The sequence below is a fragment of the Muntiacus reevesi genome, chromosome 6 (genome assembly GCF_963930625.1).
Source record: "Muntiacus reevesi chromosome 6, mMunRee1.1, whole genome shotgun sequence".
Lineage (NCBI taxonomy): Eukaryota > Metazoa > Chordata > Mammalia > Artiodactyla > Cervidae > Muntiacus > Muntiacus reevesi.
The window spans coordinates 54,381,348-54,394,207 of NC_089254.1; the positions used below are offsets into that span (position 1 = coordinate 54,381,348).

The window sequence follows — 12,860 nt, forward strand, 5'->3', positions numbered from 1 at the left end:
TTGAATTTAATGTTGAATATCTGTTGGCCAGCATCTTCCCTTTCTCCTCTTCCTCCTCATCGTTATGTATGAATGTAAGAAATAACAGGGAAAAGAAAATAAAAACATTTAATTTAAAATTCTAAAAATATTTTATTTCATACCTGTGTTAGGTTATTCATGCTGCACAGATATTTTACCTTTTATCACCTCTAGCTTAAATTCATTTTTCAGTTGCCTAATGATAATTTTTTAAAAATAGTTGACTCTGACAAGAAAAGACAGCTGAATATGAGCTCTCTCAACATAACATTATTCTTTATCATTTGGAGAATCCTCAGTAACATTTGGCCCTAATTTCACATTCAGCTTTTTCTATGTAGGACAGTCAGATTGAAGGACTCCCCTGATAGTTCTTTGAGGAGGTCACTCAGCGAGAAACACTGAAGTTTTGCAAAGAGCTGGGATAGAAGAGTTTTGCTGAAGTTTTAGGTTTGGCTCAGCATGCTCTGTTTGGAAAATGGATTACAGCTTTCATCAACTATCTTTACAGAACTAGAAGCTTATTGATGATGAGGAGGATTGATTAATTTCATTGACAACTGATGGTCATACTAGCTGTGAAGCAGTGTTCAGACTCTTTTGACCATCTTTGTTTAAAGGAGAATTCATGAAGAAAGGAAGGATCCACAGACTGGAACTGGAGCCCAGAAGGCTTGTTATAAATAATGAAAATTGAGACTTATGGGCTAAGCTTTGTATTTCTCCTTTGTGTCAGTTATTGTACTGGGTAATCTCAGTTAAAGAAGCATGTTGAATTCTACTTGATGGAAAAATGGTGACAGAAGAAGACTGTAAGCCCATAAGGTGCCAGTTAAATAATCTGGCTCCACACTGCAGAAATCATTTTAGTTGAGCAAGTGGATAGTGATACTCAAATACAACCAAGTAAATCATCACTTTTTTCTCAGAAACAAACAAAAGAAGAAAATATGAGTGAATGCTGCCAATAGATGATATCCTAGTATAAGAAGAATGCATTCTGTGAAATGCTAAATTGGGAGTTGTATTTGGATAGAGAATCTGAGATCTGGAAGGCGGTGTAGACTAGTTATATTTAGGTAATACCAACAAGGAAGCAGAGTTGCCTGGTGTACAGAGGCATGATCTTTACAGCCAAACTGACTGTCTTTAATTAAGTGAGGCAAGTTGTTTTTTCTTCACTAAGTCTTATTCTTTCAGTTGTAAAGTGGGATTAATACTATTAGAATAATTAATAATAATAGTTTGATATGATTATTGTGAGGGGTAAATGATAAAATGCACATGAAGTGTTTAGGGTTGTTGGGCACAGAAAATGCCTGTGTGTAGTGTAATAAATGAGTTCTGCTAATATCATGATCATTTCCTTAGCCAGTAACAATTGTCAAAGAGACATAATGCAATTTTAACTCATAAGGTCTCTGCTAACAGTATTTCAGGTCATAAAACATGTAATTCTTCATTCCTTTGACCATTTTGTCCAATAGCAGAAGAGTGTGACAAACACAGTTCATAGTATAAATGAAAAACGAGACTGGTATTTACATGGAATTTGCTTGCTCATTAAAAGTAAAGTAACTGGTTAAGGAGATGGCACTTTGGCAAATGCCTCACTGATTTTCAAAAGTTTGCTGAAACTCACTTTATGACACTCTTTGAGCAGCTGAAGTGTCTGTGTAAAAAAAACGTGTGGATGATCAACTACAATAAGCAGAACAAATATAACATATGTTTGGTAAGTGAATCAGTTCACCTATTCACACAAAGAATTGACTTGGATGGATAGTCTAAGCTCTATCTTATAATGGCATTTTACATGCTTTTCATTCAATAATTATTAGGAAAAGAGTGTCCAATTTTATAAGTGCTTAGAATATATTTCTTTTTCAGATATAGTAGTTGCATTGTTTTTCTCATTCCATTCTCTTGCATTTTCCTTTCAGTGATGTAGCACTGCAGCCTACTTTAGGATTCATTTTTGCCTCCTCTATTGTTTTACTCTCAGTGCCTTAGGCATGTGGAGTATAAGGCCATTAACCCCTTGGTCTTTGTGGAAATCAAAATGCCATTTGTCTAGATGTAAATTACCTCTTGCCACTACTGAAATTTCAAAAAAGTCCATTATGATTCCATATATTGTCTATTTCGTGTTTCTGATTTTTTGATGATTTTTTGATTTTCTGACTGATTTTCTTGATGACAACAGAATTAAACATGGAGCCCAGAGACATTGTTAGCAAACAGCAATAAGACTGGTATGTCTTAGGCATATGAAAAAAGCGATGAGAAACAGTCTAATGACATAAAGGCCAATATGAGTTGTATCTCAGAAAATACATGTCTGTTAACATTTTTTGAGTTTTTATTTTGTTTTGTAACAAAAGTAAATTTCTGACAATGTAATTTAAATGCCTTGACATTTCAATGTGATGAGACTGTAACATATTGTTAGTCAAATTTTATCAGTGGAATAAATTTGCTGGAACATTTGCCCTTGTTTCTTTATAGTCATTTTACTAATATAATTTCCTAACTTTAGAGAGCATTATAATAAAGCTCATTCCAGTCCTCTCTACCACAATGACTCTTTAAGTATTTCCTGGAATCAAAATACTGAATATTACTTTTGCCACTGGTAAGTGTTATGAGTCCAGAGACTTCCTGAAGGCCATTGCTTAGCCATGGCACATTAGCAGGCTCAATGCCAGGGGAATACATTCTCCCATTCCTGGAGTCATGGCTTTGTACAAGTCAGGAAACTGCCTCCTCTCTCACTCCTCAGGGAATTAAATCCCAGAGGTTTTAGGCCTCTGGAAAAAGAAAATATTTCTTGTTGATGCTAAGCCTTTAATTGATTCAGTGGGTCGTTGGGGAGTCCATGGGCCTTTTCAATACAGACTTGGGAAAAAGTGGTGATGTTTATACTCCTTCCTAAACAGAGTAGCTATTATTTGTGGAATACTTTACTTTCTGGAAGTAAAGGTTTGCAAGATAACCTTTGGAACTTGTGTTTTAGGAATTTTCATTTATTCCAAGGATGCCATTACTTTTGAAAGATAAAATCTCCCTCAGGGCCCTCAGAATAATCTGAATAAATTTACTGGCATTTTGAGTTCTTAGGGTGCCATCTTCTCTCCAAGACTAACTAGAAAAGAGATGCCAAACAGGCTGCTTTTCTAATAGACGTTATCCATTGGTGGTGCTTCAAGTGACTTTGAAGACTTTGCTCATAATTTTCCAACAATCTGGAACATGCCTGAAAACTTACTCATCACATTTTATCCAGTTTTTGAGACCTTTGCCAAGTATCTGTTTATCAGAGTGCTAATGCTGTCAGACAAACATATGGGTGAGTAGGTAGAAGACATGCAGTCTTTTTCTCCAAGAATAGAGGTTGGTTGTGTGTATGTGTGTGTGTTTCTTTAATTTATCTTGGGCATATTATTAGCTATGATTTAAATTAAGAAGTACACATTTTTAATTGCAATGATCTATCCACCCATACTGTGGTATGGTGCAAGGGGCACAAATCTTGAAAGGATTAGGCTAGAGTGTGATTTTAGAAAAAAGAGAATGACCATTTACTGATCAGCTTACAAAGAGCCAGGCATTGTGATTGGCGCTGCACCATCTCTGGAGTCAGCATACCCACGTCCTCCATGTGTTAGTTCCCTTACTGTGAGAAGTCTTTAACCTCACAGAGCTTCATTCTTCAGTCTTACAAGAAAAATGATCATCATCATTACTCCCCCAGCAGGTTGTTGGGAGGAAGAAACGTCATTTACTCTGTGTACAGGATAGCTCTAGAAGAGTCACAATTATTGGGGTTTTTTTTTTTTTGGTATTCTCCTTTACTTCCCCAAAGTTTTAAAGTCAATTCATTACTATTATCTTAGCAAAATTTGGAGAGCACACTGAGAAAGAGAAATTTACTAAGAAGAAAAAAAACAGGACTGTGAAATTAAGGCGCTAGCTCATTGCCTACAGTGGTTCTCACCCTAACGATGGAAAGGCAGAATGGGAGAGATGGAGAGATGAAGGTAGGTATAACTATTCTGAGCATCTCCTCTGTGAGGCGCAGAAGCAAAACATGAGGATGGACACTGCATATAAAGAGGATACCTCTAAGTGCCTTAAAATATTACAGTTAAACCTAGTAAAAAAGGATTGGAGAGTCTCTTCAGAATTCCTGGGAACTCTGAATTATATAGTAGAAGGCCAATAGCTGAATAGGTGAAGGATAACGGTATTATTATTAAGATGTTTTAAAACCAGGGCAAGGGTCTAATTTTTATGACTCATTACAGAATACAGTAGACTATATCCCAAAGGCAAATTATGAATTTGAAATGTTGGTTGTGAGATACTTCAGTGAAGTGAAGTTGCCCAGTCATGTCCGACTGTTTGCGACCCCATGTGCAGTAGCCTACCAGGCTCCTCTGTCCATGGAATTCTCTAGGCAAGAATACTGGAAGCCATTCCCTTCTCCAGGGGGGTTTTCCCAACCCAGGGATCAAAGCCAGGTCTCCTGCATTGCAGGCAGATTCTTTACCATCTGAGCCACCAGGGAAGCCTGAGATAAATAGTTTTCTCTTCTATTGTTGACTAGCTGCTCTAACTTTATGAGTACTTGATTATATGGATAAAAATCTACTTAAGGAATTTTTTGGGGGGTGGTGGGGGCACATATCTATCAGCCTTTACTTCTACCTTTTAAAGAATATTATCTTCAGAAGAGGGGATAGCAGACCTTTAGCAGACTGTTGGAGGGATCACTGTAGGGCTTCTGCCCTAGACCGCCATAAAGAGCTGAGTGTGTTGGGGTAAAGATGTTAAACCCTTTGGGCCCCAGTTTCTTCATCAGTGAAATGAGCATATCAGAGCCTTTACCGAAGGTTGTACTATTATTACATGAAAACCTCTTCACCATCTTCATTTCCCCACACCGAGGTTGTGTAATGTACTTTTATGAATGGCACCTTAAAAAATAGCCCTCAGTTAAATGCAAATATGACAATTATGCAAATATATGATAATAGATAGTCCAGTGGGCACTGCATTTGTTCACAAAGTTTGAGATGAGCATTTGGCATCTGTGCTCCCAGTCTTAACAATTTCTAAACAGCATCTGCCGAGATTTAGTTCTTCTCTCATCAACGTAAAACATTTGTATTTCTCCCTGTTACTTCTTTTATCCTCTGGCACCACCTACTTTCTTTATGTGAAGTTTGATTGCCTTTTAGTTTGTGGCTAAGGGAACAATTGCTGTCACATTCTACTTGCTAGGTGTCCAACCAGACATCACTTCATTAGGAGCGAGGCAGGGAGGTGTTCACTGCGCTCTGCGCGGGACCTGTGTTCAGTTGCCACAATGGGAAGCTTTCCTAAGCGCTGGTTGCGTAGCCAGCATCAGAGAGTTTTCTCTTTGGCAGCGCAGATAAGATGCTGATCTGTTGCCTCATGTTTACCTGCTCTATTCAGTTGCCTGGGACCAAGGAGTGACACCTAAGTGGTTAAACCTTCACATTCAGGTCTCCATGGCCCATTTAGAAGGCTGGAGATGTGTCCAGTGTTTATCCAGATTGGCTGGAGCAACAATATTTTAAATTATTCTTTGGGGGCATCTTCACTGAAGCTAGAAGTAGGGACTCATTTTTCAGCATGCAACTAGCTTCCGTTTAAATGATCTCCTTCAGATTCCCCAACAAATATCTCATCTGTGACCAACTTCAAGGGCTGCTAATTAAGTAATACTATTTAATTTACATAAGTGTTAGTTTGTAACTCAGATTACAAACCTTTCTCTTCAACATAATTATTTTGTAGTAAACATCACAATGTCACTTTACAAAGGCAATTTGCACCAGGAAAAATTCAGAGAGGAGGGGGAGAAAGTAAAATATTAACCCTATTTTATGACCAAAAAAAAAAAAAAGAGTAGGTGAAAAAAGAACAAAAATAATAAAATACAGTTAGTGAATTATAAGTTGATTATGGTTTTCATAGGTTCATAAATTGCTGGCTTAAAAAAACTGATAACATGGTGTTTTAAGCCATGAACAGCAGTAACAACAACCAAAGGTAAAAATTCCATCTACTCCTCAGCATTCTAACTCAGCGTGCTGCCTGTGACAAGCAACACTCTGAAAAGATGGTCCTTTGATACTTGTCTTGCCAGAAAGCTATTATTTTTGGTATAGCTACATGATGTGGAGAGACTGTGGCTTAGTCTTCCAGGCGTGCTGATATGTCCATCAATTGGCACTGGTAGATGCCAATCAGATCACTAAACTCCCTGGCACACATTGAGTGACAACCCTGGGGGCCTGGAGTGATTGTATCTCTCAGACTCAAGTGGGCACATTATTGATCTCCGTAATCCACAAGATATGTATGTGAGCTTACCAAGGTTAAAGAGTGAATCCACTGTTCTTAGGTGTCATTGATTGTAATTTTAAAAGAGGTAGGGTAGGATTTACGAATGTGTATGTTTGCTATGGAAAGTTTCCCCAGAAAAGGTCTGAGAAAAACTGAAATCAATACTGCAATGCTACACTACACAGGAGTTTGAAATCTGGAGGTTGAATGTCAGCTTCAGGCTTTTCTCTTGGCTAGGAACTTAGGAGGTACCTCGAAAATATCAGATCTGTTCTGTGGCAGAAGACTCACTCCTAGTGAATAGCAGAAAAGCAAATGCTACACCTTTTCCTCTTTGTAATAAATCATTTTGTTTTTCTATAGATTGCATGTGGCATTTGAGGCAGAGTAAGCAAGCCTGCCGATATTTCAAGCTAATTCTTCAGCATCTTTCATTTTTCACTCTGAGCAGGAAACCTCTTCTTAAACTTGTTCATTTTACAGAGGGAAAATCGAAGCCCGTGGCATGTTGTCAGAGCTGCTTTATTGTCATCATTTACAAAGGTCACTGGAATTAACTGACTTCTTACGTTACATATTGTAAAGTGACTCATTTTTTGACACATTTATGGGAAAGTGGTAGGATCTAAGTGGCTGGTTATTGTCTCTTGCTTTCGGCTCATATTATAAACTAGAAAACCAATAATAGCTCTGAAATCAAAGTGGTAGAAAAAAATAATCTGCAGTTCAAAAGAAGCAGTCTCCATTAACTATTTGGTTAGCTGAACTAGAAGAAGGAAGGAGAGAGCTCCTGAAGATAAAATGTAAATACTTGGTTTCTTTTACTGTCTTTATAGGATCTGTTAAGGGGGGTAGTGAGTGTTTCCATGAACATACTCATGTTCTAAGTAGCTGACTTCCTTTTACATGACTGGAAGTATAAATTAACCCACACTATATTCCATGAATCATCCCTGCATGGATGCTCATAGTTTACTGAGAGTAATTCTGTCTCAAAGGCATTGCTTCTGAAACTAAAGAGAAATACAGGGTGTAAGCAGTATTTATAGTGTGAGGGCACAGTATGTTCTGGGTAGGTTTTGCGAATCCTTATTTCTTCCTTTTTTTTTTTTTTTTTCATATTGTCCCCTTTTCACTAAATGAAGAAGGTTCAACTCATTCTCATAGCTTGCTTTCACAAAAATTAGAGGCACAAAAACAAGGACATATTGTTAAAAATGAATAAATTAGAGGTGAATTAAGCCTGCTAGCTGAGTAAGAGCAAAGGGAACATAGCAGTTGGTTTGAACAAACAATCTTCTTAAATAGGAGATGTACTTTAAAGCCACCCTGCTGCGATCCTGTTAATTACCAAAGAAGATGCGAACTCTTCTGGTTCATGGGATCCTTTTACCTAGAGTGTGTCAGTGGCAGCTGCATTAGCAATCAGACATTTGCTCTGTCCCTTCCGACCAGTGAGGGGATGTTATTAAAGGGAAGTCATTTACCCCAATCCGTAAGATGTAGCCTGGCAGAAATTCAATAACTGTTTGTGATATGCTCTTTTCGCCACTCTGCTTAGTGGTTTTACTCTTGACTTAACAGCAACATTTGCCTTTATCTCCAATCACTAGGTGAAAAAGGGAGAAAAATGCCCCATCTCTGGGGTTGGTTTCACAACGCAGAAGGATTTGTGATCTGCTTTTCATTGCAAATAATGTGAAGAAAAAGCAAAAATCCCCTAGCCCCTCTCTTCCTCTCCTTTTCTCCTCTGGTCTTCTCTCTTGCTGTCCCCTTCTCTCTCTCTCTCTCTCTCCTTCTCTACTCCCTCCAACCCCCAGCACTGCTTTTTCTCTCCCACTCACATCCTCTGATGGGCGTTCAAGCTAGTAAAATTCATGCTGGAGAATCCCACAAACACAGCAAGGCATACACAGAGCCCGAGGGCTTTTGCATTTGAATTTCGTCTCAAAAGTGAAATGGAAAGAAAACTGCTCTTGGAATTCACACAAGAAGAGAACATCAAAAGAGAATTTAAGTGTTAAAAAAAAAAAAAGAGCATCAACTGAACAGGAAAGAGAGCATATTTAAATAGAAATGTATATTTCAAACTTACCCTGCAAAAGCGGTCTCAGTGCTACACCCCCTTCCGTGTCCCTGCGTGCTGGATTCCTCAATTCCTTAGTTGCAGTAATCACATGGTTGTGTTCTTGCCCGGGTGGAAATCGGTGCATACGTGTGTGTACCAAAGTATACACAAACGTGTACTATAGGTATTCACACAAGCAAGCGAGCTTATCTCTGTATTCTAAAATATAAACGAAGGCGGGAGGCTACAGCGAGGATTCCTTCTTTCTCCCGAACTCTTTCTCTCAGTCAGCGGCAGACTGAGCCTTTCAATCCAGTGAAGAGAGATCCTGGGAGCTGGCTTTATTCCTCCTGGTTTCCATGGTGGTTAGTGGTGCGTCGTTCACCCGATCAGTTGTCACACTGACATGGTGCTGCCTGCTCTGCGGTCATTAATAACTGAACACCCTCCGCTCCCCAGAGAGGAGCCAATCGCTTCGGACTGCCAGCATGTAGCTCTCGCAGCTGCTCGCGTCTGGTTGGCTGAAGCAACCTGTCTGTTCTCTGACACTGCTGCTTAGGATACAAATAAATGAAACAGGCTTGCTTGTTTTCTTAGGTATCATTCCCTCCTTTCCTTCCTTCCTTCCTTTCTCCCTTCTTTCCTTCCTTTTATTGAGGGGGAGGAATTTTTGACAAGTTTCCTCATTTTTGGGTTCTCAGTCGCTCAGACACTGTGTTTTCTCTCTGAAAACAGCAGGACACATTACTAACAAGGATTTCCCAAATATTAAAAGCGCCTGGGAGAGATGCAAAGCCTCCAACGACTCCTCTGAGAAGTTCACCAAGGCAGTATAATTTAAGAACAGCTTGAAACTGTTTTGAGTGGCATTTGATTTTCTGTATGTCCTACTTAATTTAGGATATGCGTTTGCTGTTCAATAATATTTTTTTTTTTTTAAGCAATGGTTTTTCTTACCTGGAATGATCAGTTTTTTATTTTTGTTTTTTAAGTAACACATGTATTTGCTTCTCTATGTTTCAGTACATTGGCATATTAAGGGGGTATATATGTTTCCAGTTAACATTCAGTCACTTCTCCTTATGTCATGAAGTTAATTTGCCAGCCACATGTGAATGAGCACATGTGCCATGGTGTTTGTGCGACCGGGCAGGGATGTGTGGGCGTGTATGTGTGTTTAGGGTGTGTGTTTTACTATTCTGGGAAAGCATTTCTCCTGAAATAAACTTAAATCCTCAAGAAAGTGATTTCTCTTTGTTCTTAGACATGCTAACTCTGAACTTATATTTACCGGAAAAACATACTCTGTACACATATGTGAAACATTGAATTATCTGAGATTTAGAAAAGAAACACAGCAAATCATAACGGTGTATATTTCTGCAAGGACACCTATGAGCAAATAGATGGCAGGTTTTTAAAATGCATGGTTAAAACCTTAATTAGCATACTAGAGAAACATTTTGTTGAAAACCATGATACATGAGGATTAATTTAGCAACAGGTCAAAAACAGGTTAGATTCATGACTCCAACCCTAGTTTTGAGAGACTACCCTCTAGTGGAGTAAAAAGAAATGGCATTTTCATGTTATTGGATTTACTGGGGGTGGGGGTGGGGGGGAAACTTCACATCTAATTATTCCTTAAATATTTATTGAAATGACATAGACCAACAGTTTCCATTTATTATAATCATAATACCAACTTTGTTTCTAACTACTAAATATTTTCGCTCTGTGGTTTTCTTTAAAATGTTCCCAAATGCTTTATTTTTTTTCCTTTAAAAAAAATGTATTCAAATAATTCTTAACCTTTTGAATAAAACTAAGTTCAAGACAAAAGTAGCTTCTCCATTAACCTAATAGTGCTTATTTCAGAATGTTACTGCAAGATTTTATTCTTTACACTAGGTACTGTAGCACTTCCTCTATAAATGTTAGAAATTTGTAGTCCAGTGTTCGGGATGTTGTGATACACTGTGTCTATACTTAATTTAATGTACTTGTGATAATAGTAATTGCCCCCAGTTCTACTCTCTCCAGCTCCAGATTCTTGCCTATTCAAAATAATTTCACCACTGGCAGATTTTTATTTTCAGCTATGGAAAACTTCGGAGAAGGCAATGGCACCCTACTCCAGTACTCTTGCCTGGAAAATCCCATGGATGGAGGAACCTGGTAGGCTGCCATCCATGGGGTCGCTAAGAGTTGGACACAACTGAGTGACTTCACTTTCATGCATTGGAGAAGGAAATGGCAACCCACTCCAGTGTTCTTGCCTGGAGGATCACAGGCTCCCCCTGGTGGGCTGCCATCTATGGGATCGCACAGAGTCGGACATGACTGAAGCGACTTAGCAGCAGCATGGAAAACTTATATTAAAATTGTGTTTACTAACACATATATATGGGATTTAGAAAGATGGTAATGATAACCCTATATGCAAAACAGAAAAAGAGACACAGAAGTACAGAACAGACTTTTGAACTCTGTGGGAGAAGGTGAGGGTGGGATGTTTCGAAAGAACAGCATGTATATTATCTATGGTGAAACAGATCACCAGCCCAGGTGGGATGCAGGAGACGAGTGCTCGGGCCTGGTGCACTGGGAGGACCCTGAGGAGTCGGGTGGAGAGGGAGGTGGGAGGGGGGATTGGGATGGGGAATAGTATAACTCTATGGCTGATTCGTGTTAATGTATGACAAAACCCACTGAAATGTTGTGAAGTAATTGGCCTCCAACTAATAAAATAAAAAAAAAAAAAGAAAAAAAAATTGTGTTAAATACTTGAAAAAGGAATTTGAGTTTTATACCATTGGTTCCTTAAACATTTCATTTTGGTTGGTTGGTGTTGACCATATAATAGACAAATCCAATTATCAAACCAAGTATAATGGCCTCCCATAATGAGAGTGAGTAGTGATAATCAAGCAGATAGATGATTAAACTACTTTCATGGTTTATAAATAAAACCACCAGTTGTAACTATTATAAATTTTAGTCTCCTTCAGATATCAAAAAAATCTAAGTTTTAATTTAGCAAGAGTGGAATATTTTAAATGACACTTAATGCTCTATCATAGGAAGCTGTTTTGACTTCCTTTGATTGCCTTTTCTGACATATGGGAGATGAGATGGCTTTTCTTGCAGTTGTCCTTTTTGTGTAGGTACATGATAAGTTCAAAAGATTTCATGGGACATTAGAAATGAGATTTCAGTGTGAGAGAAAGTAACTGACTTTGGATGAAAAGAGTGAGGAGTTTGTTTCTTGGCTGTAGTTTCCTTTTTGCTACAAGAACAACAGCTGCTGAGTAGAAGCAGTGTGTGTTTTAGAAGATATACTTTTCCATCGCATCAATCATTTATTAGTAATGAGAGGTCCCAGAAAAGACACGGTAAAATTATTTAATGATCACATCTATGTAATACAGTACCATATGAAGACTTTAAATTGTGACAGGATGAAGATTTCAGGGCTTTTGAATTAGCAGGACTGTTAATGGTCATCAAATGAGAAACATAAAACCTTTAAGCTCAAATGCCTTGAGTCCTAAAGTTTAAGAGACTTAATATGTATACACAGCTGGTTAGAGAGAGCAAGACTAGAACTCCTCAGGTCTTTCAGGAGTTTTCTGTTATGTCACCCTCTCAGTTCAGTTCAGTTCAGTTGCTCAGTTGTGTCCGACTCTTTACGACCCCATGAACTGCAGCGCGCCAGGCCTCCCTGTCTATCACCAACTCTCAGAATTTACTCAAACTCATGTCCATTGATTCAGTGATGCCATCCAACCATCTCATCCTCTATTGTCCCCTTCTCCTCCCACCTTCAATCTTTCCCAGCATCAGGGTCTTTTCAAATGAGTCAGCTCTTCGAATCAGGTGGCCAAACTGTTGGAGTTTCAGCTTCAGCATCAGTCCTTCCAATAAATATTCAGAACTGATTTCCTTTAGGATGGACTGCTTGGATCTCCTTGCATTCCAAGGGACTCTCAAGAGCCTTCTCCAACACCACAGTTGAAAAGCATCAATTCTTTGGCACTCAGCTTTCTTTATAGTCCAACTCTCACATCCATACATGACTACTGGAAAAACCATAGTTTTGACTAGACGGACCTTTGTTAGCAAAGTGATTTCTCTGCTTTTTAATATGCTGTACAGGTTGGTCATAGCTTTTCTTCCAAGGAGTAAGCATCTTTTAATTTCATGGCTGCAGTCACCATCCGCAGTGATTTTGGAACCCAAGAAAATAAAGTCTGTCACTGTTTCTACTGTTTCCCCATCTATTTGCCATGGAGTGATGGGACCAGATGCCATGATCTTAGTTTTCTGAATGTTGAGCTTTAAGCCAACTTTTTCACTCTCCTCTTTCACTTTCATCAAGAAGCTCTTTTGT

At 38.5% G+C, this 12,860-nt stretch overlaps 2 protein-coding genes across 3 annotated transcripts in view; one reads left to right on the forward strand and one right to left on the reverse strand.

Annotated features, from left to right (window-relative positions):
- LRRN3 (leucine rich repeat neuronal 3) overlaps positions 1 to 8,874 on the reverse strand; it is a 40,663-nt gene extending 31,789 nt beyond the window's left edge. The window contains exon 1 of the mRNA XM_065938725.1: positions 8,495 to 8,874. The gene's annotated coding sequence lies outside the window, so the exon portion shown is untranslated. The remainder of the gene's footprint in view (positions 1 to 8,494) is intronic.
- The window catches only part of IMMP2L (inner mitochondrial membrane peptidase subunit 2), a 924,620-nt gene that overhangs the window by 470,793 nt on the left and 440,967 nt on the right, over positions 1 to 12,860 (forward strand). The gene's annotated exons all lie outside the window — the stretch shown is intronic.